Consider the following 19968-nt stretch of genomic DNA (forward strand, 5'->3'; position numbering starts at 1 on the left):
AACACATTTATTCTCACAGAGCTGCTGTCTGTCAAAATGTTCATTTTAAAGTCATTACAGACATATGTCGCATGTAGAGTGTTTCCATTTAAACACAATCCCTCACCTCTGACATGCTAACACAGGGGGATCCAAACCATCCAGAGTGTGTGTGTGTGTGTGTGTGTGTGTGTGTGTGTGTGTGTGTGTGTGTGTGTGTGTGTGTGTGTGTATATATTTCGTATGCATATTAGTGGGTGTGTTGTTGAGAGGCCCTGCAGGGAGGGGTCTTTAATTTATCGCTCTGCCAAAACAACCAAATGACTTCTCTGCTGATGCTGCTCAGATTGAGCTGTAATGTGTGTCAGTGTGCTGCTAGCCAGATAGCGTCAACACACAACAATGGAGCAATTTAGCTCCTCAGCGGCTCCGGCTTCTTCCAATTGTGTGATGGAACCCGAGGGACAAATAGAGCTCACTGTGACCAGGCTTCATGTTACAGCTCCAAATGCAATATCACTTAATGTGTCAGTGATTATATGACAGGACGATTCCCTCTTGTGTTGTTGACACATGATAATGGTGCTGTTGCAGCTATTGTGTTTAAGATGACAATATTTTGCATTGAACAGCACTTATAATAAAGGATATTCCTCTGATTTTTAGAATGTAATTGTCTCCAGTTGAAATCATTGAGCTTTAAGCTCTTTTGTATTTGAAGTTTTAATGATCAGCGTTTCTGCACACTGCCCTCTTGTGGAAGAAATCCAACAGTCAACATTAAAACCAGCTGCCCTCGTGCCGCCAAAAGCAGCACTGACCTGAGGTGTGGACTCCACAAGACCTTCTTTAGGTCATTTCTAACAACATGTCTCCATTCTGGTTCAAGCACCTAATGCTCGGATAATTTCCACAAAAAAACTAACTGGTTCAGAACCCAGAAAGTTGGTTCCCAGCTAGAATCAAAAACATCAGGTTTTCCTTTGTTAGCATGTCGTATTCTACAGGTTGTTGTGCGTTGCTGATGACATCCTTAATTGCGATAATTCTGCTCAAAACTGGTGGAAATGCAGGCTGGTTCACTGTAACGATAAGGTTCCAAGAACCAGAGACTTTGGTGGAAAAGGGCCTTCATGTGGCCTGTGGTATCTGACACCAAGACGTTATCAGCAGATCCTTTAAAAATTGTGTAAAGCAACAACAAATGTGTGTTTGTCACACCACAGAATCATGTGTTATTAACCGCCCAGACAAAAAAATCATGTAGAATATGAAATTAGGTCTCAAAATCACGAAAAAAATTAGCAGTTTGCTTTGAAACACTGGGGGAGTGTCTGCTCCACTGTCTCAGTGTCAAACACCACTGCGACCTGAAACCACCTGAAACATTAACGCTCCTCTAGCAGCGTTACTGGACATGTCCAGACATGTTTGAGCCACCAGAGCCAGAGGACGGTGACAGGACGTTTTTGTTGGGTTGTTGGGTTGTTGGAAATGAAGTGAGCTGAAGTGAACTGCTGGGCTGATTTGGACTGAGAGAGTCACTCAAGTTTCGCTCCTAACCGACCACTAGAGAGGATGACGCCGCGTTGTTCGCGTGTCAGTTCGTGTGGCTTATATAGTGTTGGTGGAACATGGCTCTGGCATGTCACCGAGCCATGTTTCAGGTCCACCCAAAAAAATCCTAAACACAGGAATTATGAACAAGAGTTTAACCCTTTTCACATGTTTTCAGCAACTCTTTTCTAACATGAAGAATGTGTTTAGGACATTACACAATCACAACATCTGCCTGCTAGATGAGAGCGTCGTGAGTTACGCAAAGCAGTGAAGTTGTGGGCTGTAAGAAACAAAACAAGGAGCTAAAAGATGCTAAAAAGCTCCATAGAGCTGAGAGGAGCTGCTGAAAGTTCTCTGTGGGTGTGTCACTACTTGAGTAAAAAAAAATACTGATTAATGCAACTTTACAGTTCTAGAAAAGAAACTGCAAAATCAATTCCTTCAATGTCAGTGTGTTTGTTACAGTGGTAATAATATTAGGAGCTGTAAACACATCGTCATGGCTGACACTGTGTCGAGTCTCAGCTCTCTATCAAAGAAGCTACATGTGATTTTAAATGGGGTAGGTGCAGCATTTTGTTCTACATTTTTAATTCTTTTGTTAGACTTGATAATCAGTGCCAACATAGCAAGAACAGCCTCACGGTAACAGCGGCTGCCTTCCATCGTCCATCGCCTAGCAACAAGGGTGTGGGGCGTAGTCAACGGCGACAGTGAGGCAAGGGAAGGTAGAGAAGAGGCTCTCCATGGGGTGAGTGTGCGCGTGTGTTGGATTACAAAGTCCCCTGGGTTTCATTAGTACTATCTTTCCCCACCTAATGAGCTCACATACTGACACACACACACACACACACACACACACACACGCACAATGAAAAATTAGAGTTGCGTGTATGTGATTGTGTGTGTGTGATACAGAAGGCACTCCTGAATGTCAAATGTCATGAAATGGACAATCAGTTGTCCTCATCTCTACTGATAGTGGACACAAAAGGGCGAGGGAGTGATACAGAGAGAGAGAGAGAGAGAGAGAGAGAGAGAGAGAGAGAGAGAGAGAGAGAGAGAGAGAGAGAGCGGGCATGATGGTGGAGTCGATTCATCAGCGCCCCGCCCGACCGAGCCAAATGAGCCGTCCCAGAATTCCCCTGAGGCCTTGATGACATCATCCATCGCTGCTCCGATCGCTGCTTCACGCATTATTCATTTTTACACACACACACACACACTCACACACGTTCAGCACGTCCCAGTTTCTGCTCTCATTTGACATTAGAGGGCTACGTGCAAATAATACAACTTAAATGGAGAATAGTCCTCTACACACACACACACACACACACACACTCATGGTTATACACATCTACCAAACTGCCCATAGGTGGAGTGTTTTTACTCAATACAACAGGAGCACTGCTGGATTTACTAGAAGAACCGCACATTATTTAAGTTGAAGTATTACTAACTAACCATCTCAAGTATAAATAAATCATGTGTAACAACAAAAGTAAGACACAAAGCAGTTACATGCCTGTTAAAAGCAACTGAAACCAACAAGTGCAGAACACCTACAACTCAAGTTTAAGTCCTGTGGGTCAAGCTCCAAAACACTGGATCCTACATTTCCCATAATGCAGCCAATAGCATATTTTCAAATGTAGTGTTTGAGACAGAATTGTCTGGGAGGAGAAGTTAGGTAGGTAACAGTATAACTGTTGTTTTGATGTTTTGTGGACATCTTTAATGCTAATAAATTACATTTTTATGAAATGATAAAATTATATTCCAAAACCACAACAAATAACATAGTTTAGTATAAGTTTAGTATAGTATAAGTACAAAACCTATGCTGTATGTAAAATGTGCAGGTTGAAAATCACTGACAACAACAACACAACAATTTCTTACTTTAAAAAGTGTGAATTCACCAATCAAATCATTTCCTGTTCTGTCCTGAACACCGAATGTAAATTGCAGGCATGTAAACTTGTGGGTCGAAAATTACAGATAAAGATGCAACAACTTCCAACTTCATTGACATTTGAAAGAACTGTAAGTCACAGCTAATATTACCATAGTTATCGAGCTAAGGCTTAGCTAATATTTGCTTAATAGCTAAGCCACTTTGTTAATCAATGAGGCTGAAATTTCATTGTTACAAAATGACTTGTTTGGGCCTCAGAACTCAAATTTCAGGACTTGGGACTTGAATGCAAAGACCTGAGACTTGTTTACAAGTTGCAAAATAATGACTTGGTCCCATCTCGGTTACATTATTGTTTAACTGTGGTGATACAGACAAATTGCTGGTATATTCCATCTGTTAAGACAGGCTGCTAAGCTAATGTTATGTTAGCTAACAGAGTAGTTTCACAGTCTGACAGGACACACTGGTGATCAGCCTTGAATATTCCAGAGGTTTTCGATTCAAATAATGATTTAAAACATTGTGATGTTCTCAAAAGTCCTGCAAGATTCTGACCTTTGTTGTCCATGAGGATTACATGTTACATGTTGGTCAGAACTCAGTGCTGTTATCTATGTAGAATGAACAGAGCTGGAAAATCATTAGTGCAGTTGACCTGACCCTCATTTGTAAAACAACATGGCACGGCCCTATAAACAACCTGGAACTGACTACAGGCCTATTAGCACAAGCATGGAATTAGATCACGGCTCATAATGTGCAGTCTGCAGCTGTGGTGTGAAATACAGTGATGACATATTGATTGTTTAAAATTACGTTCCCATGTTCAAGTATAACCATAAAGCATCTGTTACTTCATCTAAATGAGCTGCAAATGTGTATTTATGCTTGTAACACACTCATAAAGTGGGCAAAAAAACTCTGAACTATATTATCAGTGTGGCTGCTGAGGAACAGATGCTCAGATTCTAAAACGCTGATTTTGCAGAAAGCCTTAACATCACATCCGGTAGATAATGTCAGTAAATTCAAGTAAAATAGAGACTTTGCTAATCCTGTGCAAATGTCCCCCACAAAACACAGACATGGGGGGTAATTTCTAAATCAGGCCCCCTGGTAATGCTAGTTCTGTGGAAACAGGGCTTATTAACAACTGTATTATCAGAAACTTACTTGCCATTCAGTATCATGTGATGCACCCCTCTCTCCAATGTTTTGCTCATGTCTGATTGGATTATAATATTTAGTGTGCCGTCACGTTGGGCTTATGCTGTTTTATGAGCGCCACTTTAAGTCAAGTGCTGCACACTGATGCAAAGACCTGCTTAACTAGCCCTCTGGCTTTTGTCTGGCTAATGAGTCTCTCAGATTTTAATCCTGTGTGAAAAGATGGAGCAGGGAATCCTGGTTATGGGGGGATTAGGGGCTGAAAACCCAGGAAGTGCAGAGCGGTTTCCCTCTGAGAGAGAGCGGAGAGACCACAGCGAGCCGTCACAACACTCCCGACTGACAGGTTTAATTAGAGGGCAGGCCATGCCACACGGAGAGGACTTTCAGCTTCACAGCTGCGGACAAAAAGACTCAGTGAAAATACTGAAGTCCTGGACAAACTAACAGCTGGAAGTGACAGTGAAAAGGTCTGAGGAACAGAAGTGTCTTCTGTCAGAAATGAAGCAAATCATGGTTTGTAATATGCACAGAGTCACCATTTCCATCAACCAAACTGTTTGGTTTTACACCTAATTATACTAAATTTGATGTACAATTAGTTTTTGTTGACAAATGCAACATTCAAACCTAATTCAAGTTAATTTTATAGCAAACTTTAGGCTAAATTTGTACCTAATTCAAATTAATTTTACACTGAATTCTACAAAAAACGACACTTATTTTACACAAAATACACAGATTGTTTTTTAACACCGAATTTCACAGCAAAACTGCATTTACCTTTGTTTTACACCAAATTCTACACAATTCAACACCAATGTCAAATGTGTTGCACACCATATCAATTTCATCTTTACTTTATAACAACTTTACATAATTTATTATATATTTTCTTGCATGTGTTTTACACCAAAACCATGTGTTTTGCACCAATTTCAAATTAATTTTTACACTAAATCATACAAAAAACCTACAATTGTTTTACAAAAAAATGCACTGACTGATCTTTTACATCCATATTTAGAGCAAAACTGCAACAATGTAACATTTGTTTTAAACTGAAGTCTGCACATTAAATTTGTACTAATTTCAAATTTGTTGTACACCACATGTTGCACCATATTCACATCAATTTCATGTTTGCTTCACTATAAATTTACATTCAGATTTGTTTTGCACAGTTTTACACCTAATTTACACTTTTTTCAAATTAGTTTTGCACCAAGTTTTACATCAAATTTGCACTGACTTAAAATTTCTTTTACACAGTATTTTGGGACAGAAATGCATCACCTTCACATTTGTTTCACATCAGATTCTACACATTAAATTTGCACCAATTTCAACTTTGTTGTACACCACATGTTGCACCAGTTTCATATTGATTTCATATTTCCACCATTTTTTTTTTACATCATTTTGAGTTTTACACCAAATTAGCACCAACATCAAATTAGTTTTGCGTGAAATTTTAAACTAGATTTATACTACAGTCAAAACCAAAGCAGAGTTAAAACTTATAATAATATTTATGACACAGAATTGAAAATACTGATGGTGTAGTTGTTGATGTTGATGCACACTGAACACAGCAGGCTGATTGTAGTGTAACAAGTTGTTGAGTCAGTTAGTCAATCTGGGGATCTTTTCAATGTTTGTCCTTAAAATTGACATCCACCCCATTATTCAGAAGTTACACTTTAAAACATGTTTGAAAACACTGAACAGTCGACTTACAGCACAGTTCCGTGACATAACAACAGCATGAGAACCACACTGAGCTCAGAACGGATCCACAAACCAAAGTGTCGATAGTGAGAACATGAGGCTGGCCTGCCAATCAAAGCTTACCTGGCCTGTTGCTCCTACCACCATGCCTGCGCTCATGGGTGCTCCCAAAGAGGCCGCAGCACCCCAGGGTGAAATATATCCAACGTGTGTATGACCCGGAGCGTCTCAACCAAGATGGAAGCGTGCGTGCTGTGCGTAATGTGTGTGTGAGTGTGTGTGTGTGTGTGCGTGTGTGTGAGATGGGGAAAGGGGGGAAGAGGCAGGAGTGTAGGACAGTCTTGCCGACAGTGAGTGGATTAGTGTGTAACGTGCAGGAGGTATTAACACACTGCGGCCCACACACGCATACAAACACACACACACACACACACACACACACACACACACACACACACATGGCTGCGCGCACACCAAGGGGTGTGTGTTCTTAGAGGGGATTATGTCGGACAAAAATAGAGGAGTCTTTCTACTGACCTAGAATCAGAATGGTGAATAAAGAGACAATGGAGGGTGGACGAGCCAAAGTGCACACACACACATGAACACACACACACACACACACACACACACACACACACACACACACACACACATAGGTAATGTGGAAATACAACCTGCTGCTTTGTCACTTAGTCTACACCCTCACACACACACACACACACACACACACACACACACACACACACACACACACACACACACACAGCACACACACAAACAACTTAGGTGATTTTACTGTCATTTTCTATTTTTGCTGGGGATGTAACGATACAAAACACTCAAGGTACAATAATACTATAATAAAGTTTATTGCAACATTAACAAAAAGACAAAAATTACAACTTGAAAAAATATTTAAAAATTGCAAACTTAGTAAATATAGTATATTTTCTGTTTGTTTTCCCTTTTAACTTAAAGTGCCTCTGCTTTCCTTTTGTACCAAAAGAAAATAAACGCAGCAGCCATGACGTAAGCATGTGCAAAAATTGTCAAAAAACAAGGAAAAAACCCAAAACTTGTCTCATATAATGTTGCTCTAATAAAATGTCTTTGGTCAATGTGAAAAATCTTAAGCAAACTGCTCTTGTTGTACATTATCTTCTGTGGGACTGAAGGAACTTGGTCAAAACTTGACCAATAACCCTGATGATGTCATAGTGTTGGTTGGTTCGTACTTGAGACTAAAACTCAGGTTTTTTATTCGTTTTTCAAATTTTTTTTTTATCTGTCTCTTGTAAGTCTGTTATCTGTATGAAACTGCTACATTGCTGCATTCCTGGAGTACAGTAAGAGCTGAGCATACAGAGTAGATTCTCTTCCATATCTCAGGAGCAGATTAGTGTCCAGCCAACCTGTTAAATCAAAAACCACCCATCCTGCCCTAGAGGATTTATAAGGCTGGTTGCATCATCTGCTTATGGCTGCATGTGCGGTTACATCAAGGCAAAAGACATTTACTTTATCATTCAATGTGACGGACAGAAGCACCTGAGCAATGGAGCAAGAAGCAGCTGCACTCTGACTATAAGACTTTAGGAAGCAAACATGCTTTTGCATCACCGACTTTTGATCATATAACTTTGCTATTTTAGTTAGTTTTGATCAAAAATTAAAAGAATAAAAATCAAAATGTTTAATATTATCGGAAGGTGTGTGCGCTCTCTCCAGCACCAAACAGGCATCAACAAATTTGGTAGAAACAGCCAAAAAAAACTCCAGAAATACCATGACGCACATGGTAGACGGTGAATAAACAGTGGTATGAGTTGGTGTTAAATTCAGCATGTATCTGATCCACCAACCAGTGGCTTTTTAGTCAGAAATCTTAATTTTTTAAAACATTTTCCCCCTTATTCCCATTGTCTTTTCCCACTAAAATAGCACAGATAACCAATAGAGGCTAATAACGAAGTTGAGGAGACAAAATCAAATATGTAAAGTCTGTATGTATGGAAATAATGTATGTATGGATTATAATGATGCCGAATTGACAAGAAGACTGTCAACATATAACGTCTTTCATGTTGTGTTTGTAGAGTTATGTGTTTTCTCGGACATGTATGAACTGTTAAAATATCATATTTCTTAAAGGGAGTTTGGTGTAATATTTTCCAAGGCGAGTGTCGGGTGACTTTGTTAACTAATGTATATTTTTTAACATTTTGTCTTCCTTGACTGGCAGTGTTCTTGCACCCCCTTTTTGAATTATAACCAGGTGCCCCCATGGTGATGAACTGATCAACTGATCAATACTGTACAGACGGACATGAGACTGAATATATTCAACTGGCAAGAAAACGTTCCCTCTTCAAGATATTGATTGTTATGTTTGTGTATCTATGTGGACAGACCTGCTCTTCTTATGACGGGATGAATATCTTCTAGACAGATAATCCCTATGAGGGAACATCTGGCTAATTCCACACTTTCATCCATCATCTATAGGCTGCCATATGTGAGTATGGATGCATGCACAGGTCAGTGTGTGTTTGTGTATGTGTGCACACCACATGCGAAGCTCACAGCTGCTGTTTATTTACCAGATTCATAGTTGGAGCGATTATGTAATCACTACATGTTTGTAGTATTATGCACATTGAAATATGTACATATACAAATAAAGTGTAGAGCATCACAGACTGAAGTTCACTGCAAAATATTCTTAATGTCGCAGTTCTGATCACTCAACTTACAGTTTAATATAATAAATTAAAACATTATTTTAAATGAAAAAACCCTCAACTTTTATCTGAATTCTTAACTTGTTACTATTTAATTAGCAATTAATCTATTAATTTCATTCTTTTTTTTTTGTTTTGGTGGCTTGCTTGATTAAGACGGATGGTTTATGAAAGTATTAATTTATTATTATTATTATTTAATTAGTATATACCCTGTCTTTCCTTTTAACACAAACTTCTCAGCTTTTACTATATTATACATGTAATTACCTGCACATCTATGCCCTGGAATTCAATAGGCTAATAGAATATTTACCAAAAATAAAATACATAAAAAGGACTTTTTAGGAGAATTTAATCTGTTTCATTTTGTTCTAGATTTTAATATACAAGATTAGATTGATATTAGGTATATTCTGTTGCTTTAGTAGGAGTATGAGGGCAGATGTATGGTTATAATGTGAAGAAACATGGAGCTCTGCTGGATCCAGTGGATTTCTGTTATATAATGCTGCATTGTGCCCCATATATTGTCCTGCCATGAAGATAATTGTGTTAACTGTTCTTACATATACATTTGCGTGTCTGTGCACACAGGTCAGATAGATATTGACCTTCTCGTTTGATTTGACTTGATTTGAAACGACAAGCAATTACGAGAAACGTCCCCCTATCTTGTGTTCACACTGAAATCATACATTTCTTTTGCTTTACTTGTACCTTCAGATAGATTTCCTTCACGTTATCTTTAACAAGTTGCTTAATTATAACAGAACAGTCTCGCACTCTGTGGACACAAGTCCTGTCATTCACAGAGGACATGATCTCAAACGTCCTGCCTTAAGCTGCAAAAAAATCTATTGCAGTATGTTTGAGTTGTCTCAGCTATTTTTTACAGTGTACATTTGCCAACTGTAAAAATATGTAGCCTTTACACCGTTTTTTGAAAAAAAAGTTTTAAAACGTATCATAGCCTATATAGCTTGGTGTCTTTTCCTTTACATTTTGATGGTGGCTAATTTTCTTCAGTCTCCATAAGCTGACTATAAATGCCAAGTCAAGAAAAAAGTTTTCAGGGAAAAGAGAGAATTTATCTGACACTGTATGGATCCTGTTTGTCTTCTGTAACTCCCATCCTCTTAGTGTCTGTGCTATAGGATTGGTGTAGTGAGCCGTGTCTGTCAGCAGGTGCCGCCACAGCTAAAGCAGCATCACTATAAATATATAGCAGCCTGAGGTACAGCTCATCTTATTGTGCTGGAGGGATTTTTACAGTGTCATGTCACAAAATCTGTAAAAGTGACAGAATAATTGTCCAAAAGCGTTCACTGATGTTTATTATAAAGATAGAAACCTCCAGTATCAGCTCAACTATGTTCACAGAGGGAGGCTGACATTTGACCCCAACAATTCCCTTCAGCCTCAGAGACACACACAAATACTGTCCGCACACACACTTTCCCCACATACACATGCAACAGCATGCATATCAAACACACATACATGACAACAGAAACACATGAAACATAGGAAGGTGATGCTCAGGTACATTAATGCACACACACACATACACACCCCTCCCTCTACAGGGTGTTGAATAATGTATGGGGGCTAAGGGAGGAGGAGGTGGAGGAGAGGGGGCTAACAGGGGGGTGGGATGGTGATTATTCACCACAGCCTCGGGACTCTGGAGGTGGGGGTGGGGGCTGCTGGAGGGGATGAAGCACAGGCTCATTACACACCATGAAAACACACCTCCATGCGCTGGATTAGCATTTCTGATAAAACACACACTTTTTCCTTATTTTGTACATCATGTGATGAGCTGAGGCAGCACCGAGAGGGTTAAATCTGCCTGCTTCTGTCAATCAGTGACACTGATGGCAGGTGACGGATGCTGCAATGCAGGGCGTGTGTGTGTGTGTGTGTGTGTGTGTGTGTGTGTGTTTGTGTGTGTGTGTGTGTGTGTTTGTGTGTCAGACCAAGGTAAATCTGATGCATTTCATGGGACGAGGGGGTCGGAGGTGACTTGATCAGGGTTCAGCGGGTTGAAAAAGAACCGAGGGGTAACAACCAATGAGATTACTTCTACATCCAATTCCCATTGGCTATTACCTGCCAACCATGTGTGAATTATAACAGCAGTGCAGAACGAAGCCTTGATTAAAAAGTTACAGCTGCAGTGCTTCTTATAGCTCGTGTTATTCAGATAAAGGTTGATTTATGTATGAATGTGTTCTTCAGCTGTCTAAACTGCAACCAGCAATAATATGCAAATGTGATTTACATTATATCTGCCCTTATAAATTAAACAGAGCAAAGTGTGGAGTCATATTTGTGTCAAAATTACGAGCGAGACCTGGGACAATTTAAGCACAGTAAAAAGAAATTGCACACATATATTATACAAAACAAAATTATTTTTTTTCTGTGCTCAGTACACTTATTTGTATATGTGGTATTATCTTTTGTCTGCAAAAACCTTTTTCTTTCTAAAGAAACTGCAAAGATGGTGGACATTCTCTCCAATGTAATTTATACTTAAAGCATTGAAGTTGAAATGTTGAAAAGTCTGTGTAAAGGAAAAAGGATGTTTTTCTTCGAAAAAATATTATACATGTTAGAAAATATTTGCTGAAAAGGTGAAAAGATTGATAACCATGTAGTACTGAATTGTGCTAGACAGTTTAACTGATTTCTTTGGACGTGCAACACAGCTCAGTGATGCACCAGAGCCATGGTCCTCCAACACTATATAAGCAGTTCACTTCAGCTCATTTCAGTTCCAACAACTCGGCACAGAAGAAAAAGAAATACCATCCTGTCATCATCCTCTGGCTCTGGTGGCTCAAACATGTCTGGACATGTCCAATAAAGCTGCTAGACACAGTGTCCAAGTTTCAGGTGGTTTTCAGGTCATAGTGGTGTTTGACACTAAGGCAGTGGAGCAGACAGTCCCCCAGCATTTCAGAGCAGAGAAAACTGCTAATTTTTTCATAATTTTGAGACCTAATTTTATATATTTAGTTATTTTTTTTAATCATTCAAATTTGGCTACATGGTTACAACATGTTTCTATGGTGAGACAAACTCAGAACACACATTTAAGTCATTTGAGTCTCAAACACTCCTATGCTGATGCTTATAGAAGACGTGTGGTTATAGACAATAGTATGATGTGGTGGACTCTCGTTAGAGAGAATCCTGTAATGGGATCACACCAGCCGCAACACCCATCAACGGGGTGACATTGTGACCCATGACCACTACATTACTACATTATTACATAAGTGCTCAGTACTCATGAGTTGAACCACACCCATTTTAGAAACTGTTTGCTTTCATTTTGATCTGAGTTACACACCTGTCAATTATCGTGACCTGGAACTTGTCAGTTCAATCTCCAGAACGGCAGGATAAATGTGGGTGAGCCGGTCAGGGCTGGTCATGCTGAAAACCAGTCGATCAGTGCATCCCTATTGAGCAGTATTCCCGCCATTTTAAAACCAGAATGTGAGACAAGTGTCCTTATAGCTTTTTGAGCCTGATTAAATCATGTTTTTGTAAAAAATCTGACAGAAATCTGGGACACAACTTAAAAGGGCCAACATTTTTGTTTCACAAAAATTGATTTTAAAATAAAGATGATTATAATAGAACATTTTTATGCTTATCAGTAGATATTGTTAGTTTTAGATTTTGAAGGATTTTTTTTTTTTTTTTTTTTTTTTTTATTTGCAATTGTTAAATCTCAAAAAAATGTTGGTAGGACACGATTTGTCCCAGTTCTCAAGAATGGGTGACCTCCATCTATTGTACTTAACTTCCTTTCAGGAAACTTAAATTTGTGGCAAATGTGGCGTCTACAGTAAATAAAGTCTGAATCTAAAAAGTCAATTGGACTGGAAGTTATAACTCCCACTAGTGTAATACACTCTAATGAAAGAGCATTGAAGAGGCTAGCTTGGAATATAAATCAGGTAGTTACTGTGGAAAATAAGCTGTGTCTCTAATTGACTGTGTCAGTCGGAGCAATTAAACTGTCTGTAACCTCCGGCTGTGGAGAAAACTCCACACCAGAGCTCTTATCCTCTGACCCCTCTATTGTATTTGATTAAATTCTCATCTGATTCCTTCCTTCGAACACTGGCTCTGACCAAAACATCAACAAAGATCTCCAAGACACAGCTGACAGCATTGCCTTGTCCTTCTTTCCTCTGTGTCACTTCTGAGAAGCAAGGGGTGGAAGAAGGCGAGGTGCAGAGTGGAAGGTCTTGCGTAACAAGGCGATCTTTCTGTGCAGATGAATAGGCTGGCCTTTTTGCCTTTTGCTCTCGCTGCTTAGTGAGCTGTCATGTCTCCAGCGCTGCTCTCACATGTATGACGGGCCTTGTCATTTGAAAATGGCCTTTAATTCATCCTAGACCAGGCGCTTCCTATGAGTTTCACCCTGTGACACGATCAAACTCTGGAATGTGAACCAAATGCCCAACAACAAGAATCAAAACACTTACACACACCACTGCTGCCAGGGTTATGTGGTAGCAGGACTATGAAGAACAAATCAAACTCTAAATATAAATCAAAATTCTGTTATTGCAATGCCTATTTCTTTTCTGAAACATATTTTAGTGTACTGTTTGGCTGTAATATGAGAAAGATTGCAACCAAGCGACCACTATGTTACATGTTTCATTGCTCTGACTGGTTGTAGGTCCTATTTCGTTACTCTGATTGGTTGTTCATAACCATATGGGTTCAACTTTTATAACTCTGCCCATCAGTTTTATGAATTATGATTGTACTCAGTATTTGCAAAAATCTCAGGATGCAGTAATGTTGCTGCAAGTAGATCAAATGTAAAAAGGAGGAAACCTGTCAGATGATCATTCAGGTTGTAGACAAGCCCCAGATCAGTCAAACTTGTCTGTAAGAGGGAATGAATTGTAAATTATTATCTACCCATCGTCCACATTCATTACCGTTCACAGAGGAACTTCCTGGTTTAAATCTGTGTAATGTATTTGTGTGTGTTTCCTGTGCAGTATGCGTGTGTGTGCTAAAGGCTAAATACTGTAAGTATTTAGCAACATTAGTGTGCACTCATCTTCGGTCTTCTTCCAAATAAAATTGTCAATGTCAGCTAAGAAAGGCTCCATCCCTGCATAATTCTTCAAAGTACAAGTGGTTATAGAGAATGAATGAATCGTTTTTGCTCTGTTGGACTTCTGTAGTGATGTTTGCCAATCTAGGCGATTACTTTGGTGAGTTTTGTGTCACCATAACTGACTGAAAAAATGGCCAAAGCTAGGAGAATAAAATAAAACCCAGGTTCCCTGTGTGTCCATTGCTCACCCTCTGTAGTCCTCTATCCAGTAGTCCACCCTCTATCTTAGGCCAGTGCCTCTCCCTCAGGACACACTGGGACATTACAGTTAACTGAATACTGATCACAAGACAGACACTGTGGTGTTCCCCAGGGCTCTAATTGAGATCCCCTTCCGTTCCAGTGAGTGGAAAAGCATGTTTTGCCATAAAGCCCTGAGGGATAGCTCTGCTATTAGCTTCACACTGTCTATAGGGTTAACAGTGTGTTTAGAGCCAGAGCAAAACAGGATGAATGGCTTCTCTAAGAGGATCTGTCACTGAACTTGTGCTTCTTGAGGAAATTAAAGACTGTCTTTAACACACTGTGACAGAAATACGTCTTAATCTACACTACATGACTGAAAAATTTATCTTGGTGTAGTTAATCTTGGATCTGAGTTGCTTCAATATTAGCAAATCACTTTGCGAAGATGTCGATGTAACTGATCAATTCTCGTGTTTTTTTATATTTCATCAAATGGTCAAATCAAAATTGCAAATTTTTACTCTTTTGCAAAAATGATGATTTCACAGTTGAGCACAGATGGACAGCCTGTGTGCCTACTGGTCAATAAAGCCAAATAAGTTGTAGTTGTTGCCAATCTTAGCGAGAAAAGGACAAAAAAACTGACATGACAGTCAATAAAATAGCAATAAAATGTAGATAAAATTACCAATTGTTGTTCATTTTTGTTACCAACACTGAACAACTGTTGGGTTGGGCCATTACCGAGCTGATCCTGGCACTAAGGGTTCAGTATGACCTGGCAGGCAGCAATAATGACATGACTAATCCATGGCAAGGAAATCATCCAAATGGTAAATTCCATTTGGGATCAATCTTGAATTTGGTGAGCAAACACAATACCGTCCAATTTCCAGGCCTGACCATTGAAACCTTGTCTCAACATTAGCATGACGATCGACAAGACAAGAGTAAGTCTGCCACCGAAAACAGGCCAAGGACACCGCCAACGTCCACTGATGGCTGACTGACAGGGCGTGTTTAAAAAGATAAGAAAATCAAACAAAAGCTTGTTTTTTTGAATTTTGCTCATCCCCTGTCACACTACTGCTTTATCATGTCACACAGTGAGAGGTGTCACTCAAGCATTCTTAATCCAGAGGGGGGAAATTCTGAATAACACATTTAGCAGGATGTCCTGTCTCTCTCCGTGTGTGACTTTTCATCTGTATGTGAAGGGCGAGAATAATATTGAGATGCATCTGTATAGACGCCCGTGTGTGTAGCATGTGGCGAGGCCGTGCCAATGGGATTAGCATAAACAAAAGGTTACGTTGGTGGCGAGGCACAGTGAGTGGGCCCCGCTACAGAGCTGAGCTAACTGGATTAGCCCAACCACTGTGGGCTAGACTGTCATTACGGCTTCATGGCTTCATGCCTCCAAACACACAGATGGACGGCGAGAGGAGGAGGGAGGGGAAAACGGCAAAAAAAAAAAAGGGAAAGTGTAGGGAGGGATGTTGAAAAAACAGTAGGATGAAGAAGAGGAGGGTGGTGATGTGAGGCTGACGGATTAATCAAAAGATTAAGGGAAAGAAAGACTACTAGGCCCAAGAAAGAAAATAAACATGTTGCCGTCACAACTGCAAAGACATCTGGACCAATCATTCACAAATACATCACTGCGTTTTAACATGTCAAGATCTTCTTGGGCCTGTCATTCTAATTTAATCAGGTTTATAGCATCTGTGTACGTTCAACAGCAGACACAAAGCAGAGCACTTAAGGCAAGGAAACTGCAAAGAAACATCAGTATGTACAAGATAAACTGAGGGACAAAAAGAAGATAACAATCACCCATGTTCTTCTTGCTGATGTTGGACATGTACAAAATGTCCATACTGACCGCATCTGCAATGAAGGGATGGAATTTGTGGGTGGATGGGGCAACATTTTAGGTTATATTTACTTTAAAACATGTTGAAATTTGAAGAGGTCACTCAGAGTGCAGGCAACCGATGAAGCACCTGCTGCAATGCCACCACAACTGCCAGATGCGACCAGCGGAGATTTGCACATAAAAATGCCCGCCACATAAGTTGAATCTGAAAATAAGATTTCAAACTGAAGCAGTTGCAGCCCCTAGTGGCCGATTAAGAAGAGTGAGAAGTCAGCTGTCAATGGTTGTACAAAACCAAGAAGTCAAAAAATAGAATTATGGCCCTATATTTGTTTGTCTCCACCAACCAGTCAAGTTACAGTTTACATCCATGTCTGTCCAGACTCGTATAATGTAAGCAGTGAAGATCTGAACTCAATAGAAGTATTATAAGTGTTTGTTTGTTTTTTTTACATGAAAGTTCTCACCATACATGTGTGATTCTAGTGAATAATTTCCAGTGAGAACCATGCTGTCTTCATTCACTGACTATTTTGTATAATTTCGTCATAGTGTGTGAAATCTTGAGTTATTTCCAAAAATGTGTTAAGTGAGGTCACTGTGGCCTTGACCTTTAACCCCTGACCACCAAAATCTTATCAATTTATCCTCGAGTCCAAGTGGATACATAACCCAAGTTTGAAGAAATTCCCTTAAGGCGTTCTGGAGATATCATGTTCATATTAATGGGATGGATATGGAGTCATAGTAACCTGGCTTACGTCTGGCAGTGATAATTAACAGAGGTGATATTCAGGCTACTAGCCCAAATCTAATTTTTGGCATTTCAAGATTGATCTTAGAAAGTATGGACGGCAAAAAAACACACAAAATGCAATTTTTGCAAATTGGATTCAAGACACATTTGGAGGGGGGTTGAAATGTGATTCTGTGTGATTTCTCAGGCCGGCCGCTCAGATCAGTGTCTTTTGTGTCACTAATGTCAAATCCAGAGTGATGGAAGTGCATCAGAGTGGCTGAGCATTATGATGCATTCCAGTTTCCTCAGTGGCTGAGTTTGTCTGGTGTGACGGAGCATGTGTAATTGACATTGTCAGGGTTACATCTTGGACATTTAAAGCCACAGTTATGGTTAGGACTGGGGATAGGTTAGGGTTGTGGAGGTGGGGCTAACACTGACTCAAAAGCATAAAAAAACACAGATATTTTCAATATTTGTAATATTTAACCAAAACCACAGTCTTGGTCTTAGTTGTTGCGAATGGCCACACTCGAAGACAGGACAAAAAGTCTGTCAAGGTCAAGAGGACTGACACACAAGGAACAGTAAAAATGGAGAAAAATGTGGCCCACATTTTAGTCTCACCTGCCATTTATGGTGATGGACACACAAAGAGTGATGTAACTATTTGTTTAAAGATTTACATCCGATCCCAGTATCGGGCGGGTGTGCTGGGAGGGGATTTTAAATACTGTTGGATGATCTGCCAAGAAAATATTCAATCAATTGGCTCTCCAAGCCATAAGACTTCATTAGTCAAACCAAGTCATTGTTTTGCAAGTCACAAGCAGGTCTAGATTCTTTGCACTCAAGACCTAAATCAAGTTCCAAATCCAGACAGACAAGTCCAAAGTCAGGTCCCAAGAGTTATAATGTAGCAGGAAGTCTCCAGCCTCAGTGATGTACAAAGTTACTGAGCTGTTAAACTAATGCTGGCTTAGCATTAGCTCACTAACTATGCTAATATTAGCCTTGACTTATCGTTCTTTGTGCAACGTCAAATGCTGAACGAAGTTGAAAGTTGTTGCGTCTCTGTCTAATTTTCAGCAAGTAACATAACGTTAGTTCTTCATGGTTCTCTCCTGCAACTTGATTGGATGCTGTCAGATTGGTTCAAACAATGTGGATCTGAGGAATTAAGTGTCGAGCTGCTAAGAATGAATACTGTTAATGTTAGTTGATTCAGGAAATAAATTGATTTGTGGATTCACACTTTTTAAATAGCAGCCTTTTTAATCTTTGGGCTTGAGGGAAGGTATAGAGTATTTTCAAGTCAAAAGACTCGAGTCCAAGTGAAGTCACAAGTCCCTGGTGTTTAAGTTCAATTTGAGCTTTGTCAAGTCGGATCTAAAGTCATCAAATTTGTTTGATGATGTGGAGTTTGACTTGAGTAATAAGTTCCAGGCCTCTGGGCAATTCAGGGTCTTTGATCAGTTATCAGCAATTGTATAAATCATCTGTGAACAATATCTTTCTGTCCAAAAGCCAAACCTACTGATAAATTCACTCCAAATTTCACTAAAAAGCTCTTGAATTTCACTTTCCCAAAATGAATGTGTCAGGTTTCCTTTTGATTTTTTATGTTCAATACAAAGACTTGAGCGCAATAAAGATGCCAGTCAGTGTAGAATGAAAGTGAAAATGTCATTGCAGTAGTGAGATGCATCATTTTCTCAAGTTTCATCAAAATCTGATGTTTGAAATGTGACTGACAAGCATATGGGTTCACAATTTTCCTCAGGACAAAATCAAGAGACCAAAACAAGCTAAGGTGAACAGATCATTCAAGACTCCAGGATTCGACATGGCAGGAATAGGCCATACCTTCCATTTTTATCGCAACTCAGGGGGGAATTTGGGGAGGGAAAACACACACGCACACACTCTGTGCCCACCTCGGTTGTTTATCTCTGCACCTGAGCTCTCAGCCCCGGGCCAACAAGGCGAGGCCTGTGAATGTTGCGGTCTAGGCTTTGGTGGGTGAAGAGACATACACAGGGACAAGTACACACATGGTAACACACACACACAGCTAAAAAGCAACTAAAGCAGAAGAGCTGCAGACAGAAGCCCGAGGTTTCTGATTCAGTTCAGAACACTGCAAATAACAGCAGAAAATGAAAAGCTACACAGCTGGGACCAGAGCGCTGTTGAAACAGAAAAGAATAGTCCTTTATAGGCCTCCAACCACATCCACCCAGTCCTCCAGTCCAATAAAAAAACAGAATCTCACACCACAGCAAATCTCAACAAATCCCCAGTGAGCCCCTCAGCTTCACCGAAAGGTCAATCTTCAATCAGGAAGTCGGGGGGAGGCGAGCTGCTGCCGAGGTCAGAGCCACTAAATGAAAGTCTTTTGATGCAGGGTGGTGGTGGTGGTGGTGGTGGTGGTGGGCGGGTTGGGGGTGTTGTCTCCATACCTGCAGAGGCTGGGGTCAAACACTAGCATCCGCAAGCACGCTGAGAGGCTGATTTGTCAAGAGCGGTTACATCATGTAGCTCTACAGCACAGAGGGCTGCTGGGTAATAACCTCTTAACTCTCTTTGATTCTCTGTTTCTGAGTGTCTTTATTCATGGATCTGTAGTACTCGAGTCTAAAAGCCTGAGCCTCTTGATAAACTGGACTCAAAGCCTGTGGACATTTGGCTTGAAATAGTCAAAATATGATATCAAAGTTGAGTGTCTCGGTAGGCAATCAGTCAACGTCAATATGTGATATAACATTAATCATTATCAGCTGAAGTATAAGCTATATTTAGAATATTTTCACAGCTTAACTGTCCTGTCAGACAGCCTTTTCCGAAGGGGAACACGCTGTTATCTATGTTCTCTTCATACTTCTTTGGAAA

Source organism: Lutjanus erythropterus, chromosome 23 (assembly GCF_056507025.1).
Source record: "Lutjanus erythropterus isolate fLutEry1 chromosome 23, fLutEry1.hap2, whole genome shotgun sequence".
NCBI classification, from domain to species: Eukaryota; Metazoa; Chordata; class Actinopteri; order Lutjaniformes; family Lutjanidae; genus Lutjanus; species Lutjanus erythropterus.